The sequence below is a fragment of the Octodon degus genome, unplaced genomic scaffold (genome assembly GCF_000260255.1).
Source record: "Octodon degus isolate 3935 unplaced genomic scaffold, OctDeg1.0 scaffold00115, whole genome shotgun sequence".
NCBI classification, from domain to species: Eukaryota; Metazoa; Chordata; class Mammalia; order Rodentia; family Octodontidae; genus Octodon; species Octodon degus.
The window spans coordinates 3000174-3012484 of NW_004524691.1; the positions used below are offsets into that span (position 1 = coordinate 3000174).

At 37.4% G+C, this 12311-nt stretch overlaps 1 pseudogene; it reads left to right on the forward strand.

The window, feature by feature from the left end:
- LOC101588146 overlaps positions 1 to 12311 on the forward strand; it is a 38781-nt pseudogene that overhangs the window by 25596 nt on the left and 874 nt on the right.

Sequence of the window (12311 nt, forward strand, 5' to 3'; positions counted from 1 at the left end):
TTGTAAACACTTTGTCTGATCATTCCAACATTGGTGTAACATTTTAATCTGGTTTTGACTGTTCCTTCAGACTCTCATTTTTTTCTTGCCTTGTAGTATGCCTGGTAATTTTCTACTGAAAGCTAGATATAATGTTTTTGTATAGATACTGAAATAAACAAGCTTTTGGTGTGAATATTTATGCTAATCTAGTTTAGAATTTAGTTTTGCTTCATTTTTGTTGTAATTATGAGTTCTAGAGGACTGAAACTACTTTAACATCCTTGCCTTTGACTCCTTTCTTGGTTTGTGGATCCCTTGGTAATGGTACCAGAACAATGTAGGTTCTACACTTCTCCTCCTGTAGTCCACAGAAGGTTTGTGGGTGTGGTGGTAAACTGTAAGAAGGAGGAAGTGTTTTATAAACTTCTGATTAAGTCTAAATTTTTAAAAGGACTATGTCTCAGGAGATGTCACCTTCACCAGTGCTTCTATCCTACCTTCACAAGTACAGGACCCAATATTCCCTACTACCACCACCATCACCACCATCATACGCCATTCTCAGTACTATGCTGACTGCATTTTTGTTTTAGGTGAAACAAGAAAACCAAACAATGAAGCAGGGTGGGAACCACCTTCCCTATGTGGGATAAAGTTTGAGTACTCCCTGGTAGTGAAGTCCTTATCCCTAGACTATAGTTTTATAATGAAGAAGAACTGTTAAAGTTACACTTTTGTTACTTTTCCCATCTCTCTGTGAGAACCATAGAGATATCCTTGTCCTAAAAATGTAGTGGTGTTTTTGGGAGGGAGGAAGACTTCCATACTGTGGAAGGATCTCTTATGACTGAGACCCCAGATGTTGCTCACTGGCGTATTAGTCCATGCTCAACTTCCAGCAAGGCATTACAACTACTAGTGAAGAAGTGCCAATTATTACTCCAGAGGTGTCTAAATATCTCTGCATGCATCTGGCTGCAGATTTCTGGGTGCAACCTATTTGGAATCTTCAGTTCTCCATAAATTGAAGAGAGTCCCTGAACTTTAGTTTATTCAGCTTACTCTTATTATCAAGATGGGAATGGTGACTTCTACATCCATGGAAAAGCCTTTTACATATGTCTAAGGCCAAAATTATAACAAATTTAGTTATGCGTATTTGTAATTCATGAATTGGGGGAGTTTTTGTCTTACAGACTAGAATGAAAGCTTCCCTTGGGTGATGGCAGGACAGTAGGGACAACAAAACAGAACAATGGGGGGAAAAGGTAAATAGTTAACATTACTTTTTTTGTAATGGTCCTAGGAGACTTCCTTATTATGCTGACTCAGGGAGACTAGACTCTCCATATTCAGGAAAAACTGGTCTTTTAGGGATCTACCTGCTTCCTTACAGTTTCACTTTGCTTTTGTGGCATTTAGTAAGCATGAGCCTCCTGATTTTGGCTTGATCTGGTTTGTAGTGGCCTGGTGCAAGAACTCGGTCCAAAACAATAGCTTCCCATGACTTGTGCCTAACACATCTGAAAAATAGAAACTAGAAGTCTGCATACTGAAGGGGAAGTCCCCTTTTTCTCATATCAGATTGATAAACATTGAAAATGAAAATATAGTGTTTGGTATTAAAGAAAGATAAAAGAAATGAACATTCTCACTGATAGGTTTTCCAGAGGCACCATAAAGAGATAGGAAAGATAAAAGAAGCCTTTATTAACTCCAAAGACACAGAGAGGATTGAGGGCAGATGGGTCAGGTGGATCTTCTGGCCTGAGACAAATAAAGCTGGGACTGTTATGGCCTTTTGTCAGGGTTGGAGTTTGAGGGGGATGTTTAGAAATACCTGAGGAGCTGACTGGGGTCTTTCCTGAGGTGGCGGGAAAGGGAAAGGAAGTTGCACCCTGGGCTGTGATGGAGAAGAAGAGGGGAGGTGGCCTCTGGGAAGATAAGCTGTTGTTTTAAGGGCTTCAGCCATATTAGATGACCAGCATAATAATTCAGCAATTTATACTAGGGCAAGAACCTATCACTCATATTGTGCTGATAGGTGCCTGTTAGGTGTCACTTTTCTTGAAGGCAATTTCACATTATCAAAGTTATCCATCTCTCTGACCTACCAGTTTCACCTCCAGTATTCTGTCTGATATGCTCAACAAATGTGAAAGTACACATATACAAAGGCATTTACTAGATAACTGTCTACTGCAGTAATAAATTGGAAACAATCAATTCAAGTTCCATTAGTAGAAGAGCGATTTGAAGAAAAAACACAATTTACTTATTCTATGGCTACAGTGGCAGGCCATTGATAAATTACACAGATTAATGCACTAAAATGTTAACACATCCATGGTGTATTGCTGTATGAAAAATCAAGTTACATCAAGGTATTCAAAGACATTGTAACTGTTTAGAAAAAGGTCTGGATATATAAACACTGAAATTCAGCATTTAAAAATAATTTTTAAAACATTTTTATTTTTTAAAGAGAGTACAACTTAGAATTAAAACAAAAAATTACAAGTGATATAGAATTTCACTTAAGAAAGCAATATGAATTTCACAGTATTTATAATACATAGTGTTGTCTTCGACCAGTTATTCATATTACCAAATATATGGAAGTAAATTTGGAAGAACAAACAAAAAAGAAAGACATATATAAGAAATAAAAAATGTACAAACAATTGAAAAAAGGAGACAAAACAAATTAAGTATTATCTGCTCCTTTCCATAGACCAGCAGAAATGCACAGTACAGCTGTCCAGGCCATCCTGCTTACAAACATAGATAAATCTCTTTCCCCCACTCCCTCTCCTGTCCTTCTCCTCAACTCAGGGACTCTTTCCTTTTGAATAACTTCATTCCCTTTTCCCAGTATTATACCCTTCAGATTCCATTTTCAAGTTTTCACACTAAGGAGACAATACCATGTTTACACACGTGGGTCTGATTTATTTCGCTTAAGAGTATGTTCTTCAGTTGCATCCATTTACTGACAAAAGACTCAAATTTAACCTGTCTTATAACTGAATAGTACTCCATTGTGCACAAATGGCACATCTTCTTTATCCATTCTTCAGTTGATGGACATCTGGATTATTTCAGGGATTTAGTTATGATAAATTGCACTGCTATAAACATGGGTGCACATATAATGCTGTGGTATGAAGTTTTCAGCTCTTCTGGAAATATACCCAAGAGGGGGATAGCTGGCTTAAATGAGATCTCTGATCCTGGCTTTTGAAGGAATCTCCACACTGATTTCCATAGTGGTTGTACCAGTCTGCACTCCCACCAACAGTGGAGAAGGGCTCCTTTTCCTCCACGTCCTCTCCTGCATTTATTATTGGCTGACTTCTAGATGATAGCCATTCTTCCTGGGGTGAGATGGAATCTCAGTGTTTTAATTTGCATTTCTCTAATGATCAATGATGTTGAACATTTTTTCATATATTTACTTGTTATTTGTATTTCTTCCTCTGAAAAGTTTATATTCATCTCAGATGCCCATTTTTGGATTGGGTCTTTGAATTTGGGTGGCCTAATTTTTTTAAATTATTTATATGTTCTAGATAGAAAGACTTCGTCAGAAGGGCAGTTGGCTATAATCTTTCCCAGTTTATGGGTTTTCTTTTTACTCTGCTAGATATTTGCTTTCAGTACACAAACTTTTCAAAAAGATAAGATCCCAGTTTTTGATTCTTTGAAGTATTTCCTGCAGTTTGTTTTTGTTCATGAACTCTCTGCATACCCCTATGTCTTTAATATTTCTATGTACATTTTCCTCTGGAACATTTAGTGTTTCTGTTTTAATATTTAAGTCTTTGGTCCATTTTGACTGTAGTTTTGTGCATGATGATAGGCATGGGTATAGATTTAGCCTTCAGCACGTGGAAAGCCAGTTTTTCCAGCATATTAAAGAGGGCTATCTTTTTTATAGTAAGTATATTTGGCCCCTTTGCCAAAGATAAGATGATTGAGTGTGTTTTCAGTTATGTCTGCATCTTCTAATCTGTTCCATTGATTCTTAGGTCTGTCTCTATGCCAGTACCATGCTGATTTTATCACAATAGCTTTATAGTACAATTTCAGGTCAGGAATTGTGATACATCCTGCCTTTCCTTCGTTTCCCAGGATTGTTTTTGATATTCTGGGTCTCTTTTTGTTCCAAATAAATCTGAGGAAAGGTTTCTGTAGCTCCATGAGGTATAGTAATGGTATTTTAATTGGGATTGCATTGAATAGGTATAGCAATTTTGGGAGTATGGCTATTTTTGCAGCGTTGGTTCTTCCTATTCAGGAGCATGGAATATTTTTCCATCTTCTCAAATCCTCTTCAATCTCTTCTCAGAGTACTGTAATTTTCACTTTATAAATCTTTTACATTCTTTGTGAGATTGATTCCAAAGTATTTTATTTTTTTGTATGTTATTGTGAAAAGTGTGTTTTCTCTGATTTCTCTCTGTGTATTCATTTTTTGCATAAAAATGCTACTGATTTTTGGGTGTTGACTTTGTATCCTGCTACATTGCTGAATTTGGTGATTAAATCTACAATACTCTTTGTGGAGATTTCGGGGTCTCCTATGTAGTGTATCATATCATCTTCAAATAATGGTAATTTCACTCTTCTTTTCCAGTCTTTATTCCTTTTATTTCTATCTCTCATCTAACTGCTTCAGCTAGTGTTTCCAGAACTATATTGAAAAGGAGTGGAGACGGTGGACATCCTTGTCTTGTTCTTGATTTTAAAGTGAAGTCCTGAAGTCCTCCTTCAGTTTTTGCCCATTTAGTATGATGTTGACTGGTGGTTTCTCATAGATGGCTTCTATCAGGCTGAGATATAGACCATCTATTCTGATTCTTTGTAGGGTTTTTATTATGAATGAGTGTTGGACTTTGTCAAAAGCTTTCTCTACATCTATTGAGCTGATCATGTGGTTTTTGTTCTTGATTCTACTGATGTAGTGTATTACATTTATGGATTTGCATATGTTGAACCATCCTTGCATTCCTGGAATGAATCCCACTTGGTTGTGATGTATAATCCTCTTGATGATTTGCTGCATTCTGTTTGCTAGCATTTTATTGAGGATTTTTGCATCTATATTCACTGGAGAAATTGACTTGTAGTTCTCTTTTTTAGTTTCATCTTTCTCTGGTTTTGGAATCAGATTAATACTTGCTTCCAGGAATGAGCTTGGGAAAATTATTTTCCATTCAATTTCTTTGAAGAGTTTGAGAAAAGTTGGCATTAAATCTTCTCTAAATTTTTGTAGAATTCTGCTGTGAATCTATCAGGACCTGGGCTTTTCTTTGTTGGTAGGTTTGCTTTTATTACATTTTCGATTTCATTTTTCATTATTGTATTAGTCCATGTTTGTATATCTTCTTGACTCTGCTTTGGCCTTCATATGTATCTAGGAAACTGTCCATTTCCTCTGTGTTTTTTGTCCTGTGAGAGTAAAGATTTTGGAAGTATGTATTAATGATCTTCTGAATTTCTCTAGGGAGGGACCATAGTGATTTTGTCCTTTTCATTCTTTATTGTGTGAATTCGGGGTTTTTCATTCCTTTTTTATTAAGTTGGCTAGGTGTTTATCAATGTTATTTATTCTTTCAAAGAACCAACTCTTTTCTTCATTTACTGTTGTATTGCATTCCTCATCTTCATTTCCTCATTTCTTCTATTTCCTCATCTCCACTGCATTAATTTCTGCTCTAATCTTTATAATTTCCTGCCTTCTTTGGGCTTTGGGCTTGACTTGCTCTTCTTTTTCTAGGAGCTTGTGGTACAACATAATATCATTTATTTGGGCTTGTTCTGTTTTCCTTTTTTTGTGTGTGTGTGTGCAGAACTAGGGATTGAACTCAGGCCCTTGCGCTTGACAGGCAAGCGCTTATTCTACTGAGCTATCTCCCCAGTTCTGTTTTCCTGATGAGCACATTTAGCACTATAAATTTTTCTCACAAGACAGCTTTCATTGCATCCCACAGGTTTTGGTATGTTGTATATGCATTTTTGTTTGATTGCAAAATTTTTAAATTTCTTCTTTAATTTCATCTGTGACTCAATGGTTGTTTAGGAGGTTGTTATTTAATTTCCATGTGTTTATGGTGTTTTTGTAATTTGTTCTTTCAATGATTTCCAGTTTTATTGCATTGTAGTCAGATAGTATGCATGGGATACTTTCAATTCCTTTGCATTTACTTAAGAGTGCTCTGTGTGCTAGTATATGGTCTATTTTAGAGAATGTTCCATGCTCAGCTGAGAAGACTGTCTATTCTATTGTTGCTAGGTGAAACACTCTGTAAACATCTACCAAGTCAATTTCTCCACAGGTTTGGTTTAGTTCTGTTATTTCTTTGCTGATTTTTTTTACCTAGTTGATCTATCTCTTTGTGACAGTGGCATATTAAAGTCCCCCATTACTATTGTATTATTGCTCATTTGATTTTTCCTACCTGTTAAAATTTGTCTTATGTAGGTAGGTGTTTCTGTATCGGGTGCATATATATTTATAATTGTTATCTCTTCCTCTTGCAGCTTTCCATTAACAAGTATGTAGAGACCTTCTTTATCTCTTTGAATTATTTTTGGTTTGCAATTGATATTGTAAGCAACAAGGATAGCTACCCCTGCTTTTTTCTAATTTCCTGTGACATAGAGGGTTGTTTTCCATCCTTGGATTTTTAATATCTGAATTTCTTATTGGGTTAAATGTGTTTCTTGTATGCAGCATATTGTTGGATTCTGTTTCTTAATCCACTCTGTTAGTTTATCTCTTTTGATTGCTAAATAGAGGCCATTTATATTGATGGACATAACTGATATGTACTGGCTTATCTTTGTCATGTTATTTTCCTAATGTAGGTTCTGTACTTTTTCCCTGGTTTTAATTACTTGCTCTGTTTGATTGTTCTTTTCTTTTGTTCTTGAAATTGTGATCACTTCTGTCCCTTTCTAGATTATCTTTGTGGGGTTTGTTTGGTGGTCATAAATTTCTTCAATTGTTTTTTGTCATGGAAGAATCTTATTTTGCAATTGAATTTGATAGATAGTTTTGCAGAGTACATCATTCTGGGTTGGAAGTTATTTTCTGTCAAGATCTAAAATATTTCACTCCAAGTTCTTCTTGATTTGGTGGTTTGCACTGAGAAATCTGCCGTGATTCTGATGGGCTTTCCATTGTAAGAGACCTGTTTCTTCTCTCAAGCAGCTTTGAATATTCTATTATTTTGCTGAACTTCTGAGGTCTTAATTATTATTTTTTTGTAATTATGAATTTTATTTTTATCTACTATGCCAAGATTTTCATGAAAGAGACTTTACATCCATCTTTATAATTCACTTTACAGGCAAGTTCTAATATACAGTATGTACTCTGAATCAGCTTTTGAAATCAATGTGAAAAACAATACTGTAGATATTATTTTTGCTTTTAGTCATGATTTAGGAGACTTTAAGTTCTCAGGGTCAGCATTATTTTGCTATAGCAAGGCTTTAGCAAGGAGAAAGTGGGTAACTTTTCCCCAACAAAGTTAAGAGATATATTTTTAATTAATAACATAATTAAATGCACATTGGCACCCACCATCATAATCATTTATACAAATTTACTCTCTCAAGTTGAGGCAGCAGAAAACTCAAAAAGGGACATGTAAAAACACTGAGAGAACAGAATTCAAGCATCAGATTTAAGAAAAATAGCAAGGCCATCATCCCCAAGGAAAACCATACGGTATTTGTATTACAGTTATAATTAATTTTCTAATGTGTGCCTAAGCATGCAAACAGAGCCACCCAAAGTAACTCAGCAACACGACTCTACTGTCAAAGGTGGAGTACCCGGAGCTGGTGCTCTGGTCTTCTCCTAGGAGCAAGCCTGTGGCGCCTGCTGTGCAAGCCCAGCGCTCTGGCCCAGAGCCCACAGCAAGAGCAGAGTGCACCTCTACGTACATCTGGAAAGCCATTCTGACCACAGGAGCAAGGAGGAGAAGCAACTACCCAGGGGGTCACGGTCTCTTTGATGCACTGAGTAACATGAGAAAATGACTGTGAAAGACAATGGAACATGTAAGAAAAACTTAGTGCTTTAATGGAAAAAGACATGCTATGGTTATAGTTCTGTGAGAGGCTCTACTGATAGTATCAAACAGCAACAATTACAGAGAAATTCATTTCACTAAACAAAGCCACACGCAAGAGGAGGCATTTTGATATTTGGAGGCACAACTCCAAGCAGTTAAGCTCATTTAAAGTGCAAATCTGATATATTCTCTCATATTCAGATTTTTACTTGTTAAAATACTTAGTAACTATCCTAATATCTGTATAAATACAACAAACAGTAGTCTTAGATGCCTGGAAATATTGCACAAATGAAAATGAGACTCCAAAAGCAAAATTCTAGGTAGTCTCAGTTATTAGAAAAAATTTCAATGATGTAACTCTGTAATTCTTTGTTTAATGCCTTAAAATAGTCCTTACCTATACTTAGAAACTCATTAGGCCAAGCTTTCCTTAAAAAAATTATGTATCCTATTAATAACCAAATATATGATTCTGCATATGCTTAATTTTCTCTTTCATAAATGTGAAACTTAACCAACCCCCATATAACTTCCTCAGGACTTTGAATTTGTACATTTCCAGTGTCTTTACTGGTACCACAATAACTAAGAGAATGAGTGATCTAAGCTTCTGTAGGAGGAGGGCTGGGCACAGAGCTGATCTGCAGAAGCAGTGAACAGAGCAAGCTGAGCTCTGGTGATTCAGCAGTATGTTCATGGCAGTATCTGACTTAATATTTACTAAGCTACCAGCATGACACTGCAGCTTTTTAAAAAACCTGCAGGAAAATACTTTGTTATTTGTATAAGCATTCTAGATATTTTTTCTCTTAAATATGCTTTGTAATTATATTGATGGCTCTCTCTTCTGCTAAGTGGAAGGCTTAACAAATGTACAGAGAAGCTGAGCCACCCATGAGTGAACATGAGGTCTTAATTATTATGTGACTAGATGTAGATTTATTGTGATTATGGCTGTGTGGAATTCTATATGCCTCACTCAACTGTATGTCAGGTTCTTCTCTTATGTTTGGAAAATTTCAATTAGTACTTCTGCAAATAGTCTTTTTATATCATTTGTGCTATCTCCTGCTGCTTCATTGGCACCCATTATTTTTATATTATTTTTCTTTGTGTTGTTTTGTAGCTGCTTAATTATTATGTCCTGGTTCCTTGTTAGTTTTAAGAGTTCTTTCCTTTCACATTCATTAGCTGCAAGACTGTCTTCAAGGTCTGAAAGTCTATTTTCTGTTTCATTCAAGCGCTTTTACCAGCTTTCGGTGGTGTTATTAATTTCCTGGATTGCTGTTTGAATCTATTTTCATGCACTCTAGTTCTTTCCTATATTGTTCATTCAGTGTTTCCATCATTTTTCTATTCTCATCTATTTTTTTAGCTATATCTTCTTTAGCTGTGTTGAGTAATTCTTTCACAATTGTTGTCATTTCTTTTTGGACCTGAGTGATTATTTCTGATATTACTTCTTTTATAGCCTGATGGGCTTGTTTCTTTACTTAAGTTGTTATCATTTCAGAGATTTCAGGAGTGTGATTTCCAATTTCTTGTATGTCTTTGACTCCTGGATTTGTTCTGGGTGGGCTAGAGGACTGAGATGGACTTTTGTTCCTGCATTTTTGCATTTTGGAAGCTGCCAGTAATCACCCAGACAGAGTTCTGCAGGCCACCCAGTCTGTCAGAGTTCTTAGATGGCTCCAGGTAAGCTCCACACCTGCTTGCACTGGGCCCACAGATAGCAGCTCTCCTGAATCCCACAGGCCACTCAGAGTTCTCTTAAATTCTAAAAAGTTTGGACCAGCACTAGCAGAAGCTCTGTGCTTGCACGCTGGGGATTAAGGAAGGTCAGAGTTTACCAGAGTCCCGCAGGCTGCCCAGAGCATACCAAATTCTTAAATAGCACCAGGAAAGCTCCGCACCTGTGCATACTGAGCCCACAGATCACAGCTCTCCTCAGTTTCAACATTTTCAAGGAAGCATTCATCAATTTTATAATTGAAAACATGCATACACAAAGTGAGCAGGTCCTATTCCTTGATGAAAGAGGAAGCTTTCCTGGAAAAGATGGCAATAACCTTTAGTTCGTATTTCTAAACCATTCCAAGAATCTTAAACAAGTTGTATTCTTGTCGTCAAAACTCTTGGGCATGTTACATACTAGGAAAATCACTTCTTTCCTTGTCAGTGGAAGGAGTGGGTTAACCTTGGTACATTGCAAGAGTAAGGTCTGGGGCTATGTCCATCTACTTTATTATGGTCACTCCAGTGTTTGTAGTATGCTGAGCACTTAGCAGAGGTTTTATTTTATTTTATATTTGTTTGTTTGTTTTGAGATAGGGTCTCACTGTGTAATTGAGGCTGGTCTTGAGCTCACTTTGTAGCCGAAGCTGGTCTCAAACTCACAAGGAGCCTCCTGCCTCAGCCTCCCTAGTGCTGAGATTACAGGCATGGACCACTGTGCCTGGTACTTAACAGAGTTTTCATGTATACTAGCTGAACTAATACATTATATTAAAAAATAATTGCTCTGTGATAAATTACTGTATCATGTGTAGTAGGGAAATCTGGCATGTAGTTGATAGAGTTTCTCTGTTTTTAATGAGTATTCTAGAATTTAAGTACTGAGATTACTTGCACCACAGAAAATTAACTAGACCCAGAAAGAAAGCTGGTCTTTTGAAGAATATTTCTCTTACTGAAATAATACTAGAAGTTATCTGGGCAATTTTCTCTCTGTCAGCATACAAAGGGATCATAGACTCAGGACACGATCTAAAAATTACAACATTTTAGTGTTAATTTTTGCATTCAAAAAATAATGCAGCAAATGGGGCCAGGATTGTGATCATTTGGAAGCTTTAATAGAACATATGACTACAAATTATTGAAATAAAAAGAAAAAGTAGAAGTGAAATTTTCTGAGTGCCTCTAACAACTCATTCAGGCACTGGGTTTGTCATTTACCACATGGCATCTATTAAATCTCAAAATAATCTTGAACAGTTGTCATCATTCTATAGATGAGGAAACTGTGATTCAGAGAACTTGGATAACTTGTCTCAGGCCAAAAGGTGACAGGGCTGAGATGTGAATACAAATGGGCTTGGCTCCAAAGTCCTTTGGTACCTCTCAGGCCAAAAGATGTGGTCCTGGTGGGCTTTTGCACAGATCACTTATGATATTATTGTGATAGCTACTCATAACAGAAGTTCATCAGGCCCAAGGAGAAGCTGAGGTGGGAAGAACAAGAATAAAAAGCCAGAAAGAAACAAGAAGCTGAAGAAAATGAAATCCCAGAAAGTCAACCAAAAAGCAACAGAAGAAATGGAAAAGGGAGGTGAAGAAGCCAAGAAGGAAGATAAAGAAACCTCAGCGAAGAGGGGCAAAGAAACAACAGGATTAAAAAGACAGAGTAAAAGTGAACATGAAACTTCTAATGCCAAGAAATCTGTGGATGACAGGAGAAAAGGCTGCTCCACTCCAGCGGGAGCCTTTGACAAGAGTTCAGAGTGAAGAGATGGGAAGCATCATCCCAGCACTGCCTTCTGGCTGGGCCAAGTTTCTGGACCCCATCACTGGAACCTTCCGTTATTACCACTCACCCACCAATATCCATATGTACCCACCAGCAATGGCGCCTCCCTCTGCTCCTCTTTCTCTCCCCACCCCCAAATCCCTCCCCAACCCAAACTCCAGGTTCCTGCCAAGTGGGAAAGGGAGCCGTCCAAACTGAAGCACTCCTCTTCCTTCCTTGACATCGCCCAGGCTGTGCGGAAAGAGGAGAAGAGGAAATCCACGGTGAAGCCAGCATGAATCGGGAGGACAAGACAGTGTGCTACCCTGAAGTGGAGATCTCAAGGCTGTCCACCTCTCAGATTCACAGTCTCAATCCTGTTTTAGGCAGCTCCGGACAGACTCTCACTGGACTTCAGAATTTAGGCAATACATGCTACATGAACTCAATCCTGCAGTGCCTGTGCAAGGCCCCCCATCTGGCTACTTCAACCGCAACTGCTATCAGGATGATATTAACAGGTCCAATTTGTTGGGGCATAAAGGAGAAGTGGCAGAAGAGTTCGGTATAATCATGAAAGCACGTGGACAGGACTGTATAGGTACATCAGCCTCAAAGACTGTAAAATCACCATTAGGAAGATCAGTGACTATTTCTCAGGATACAGCCACCAAGATTCACAGGAACTGCTTCTCTTCCTCATGGATGGTCTTCATGAAGACATAAAT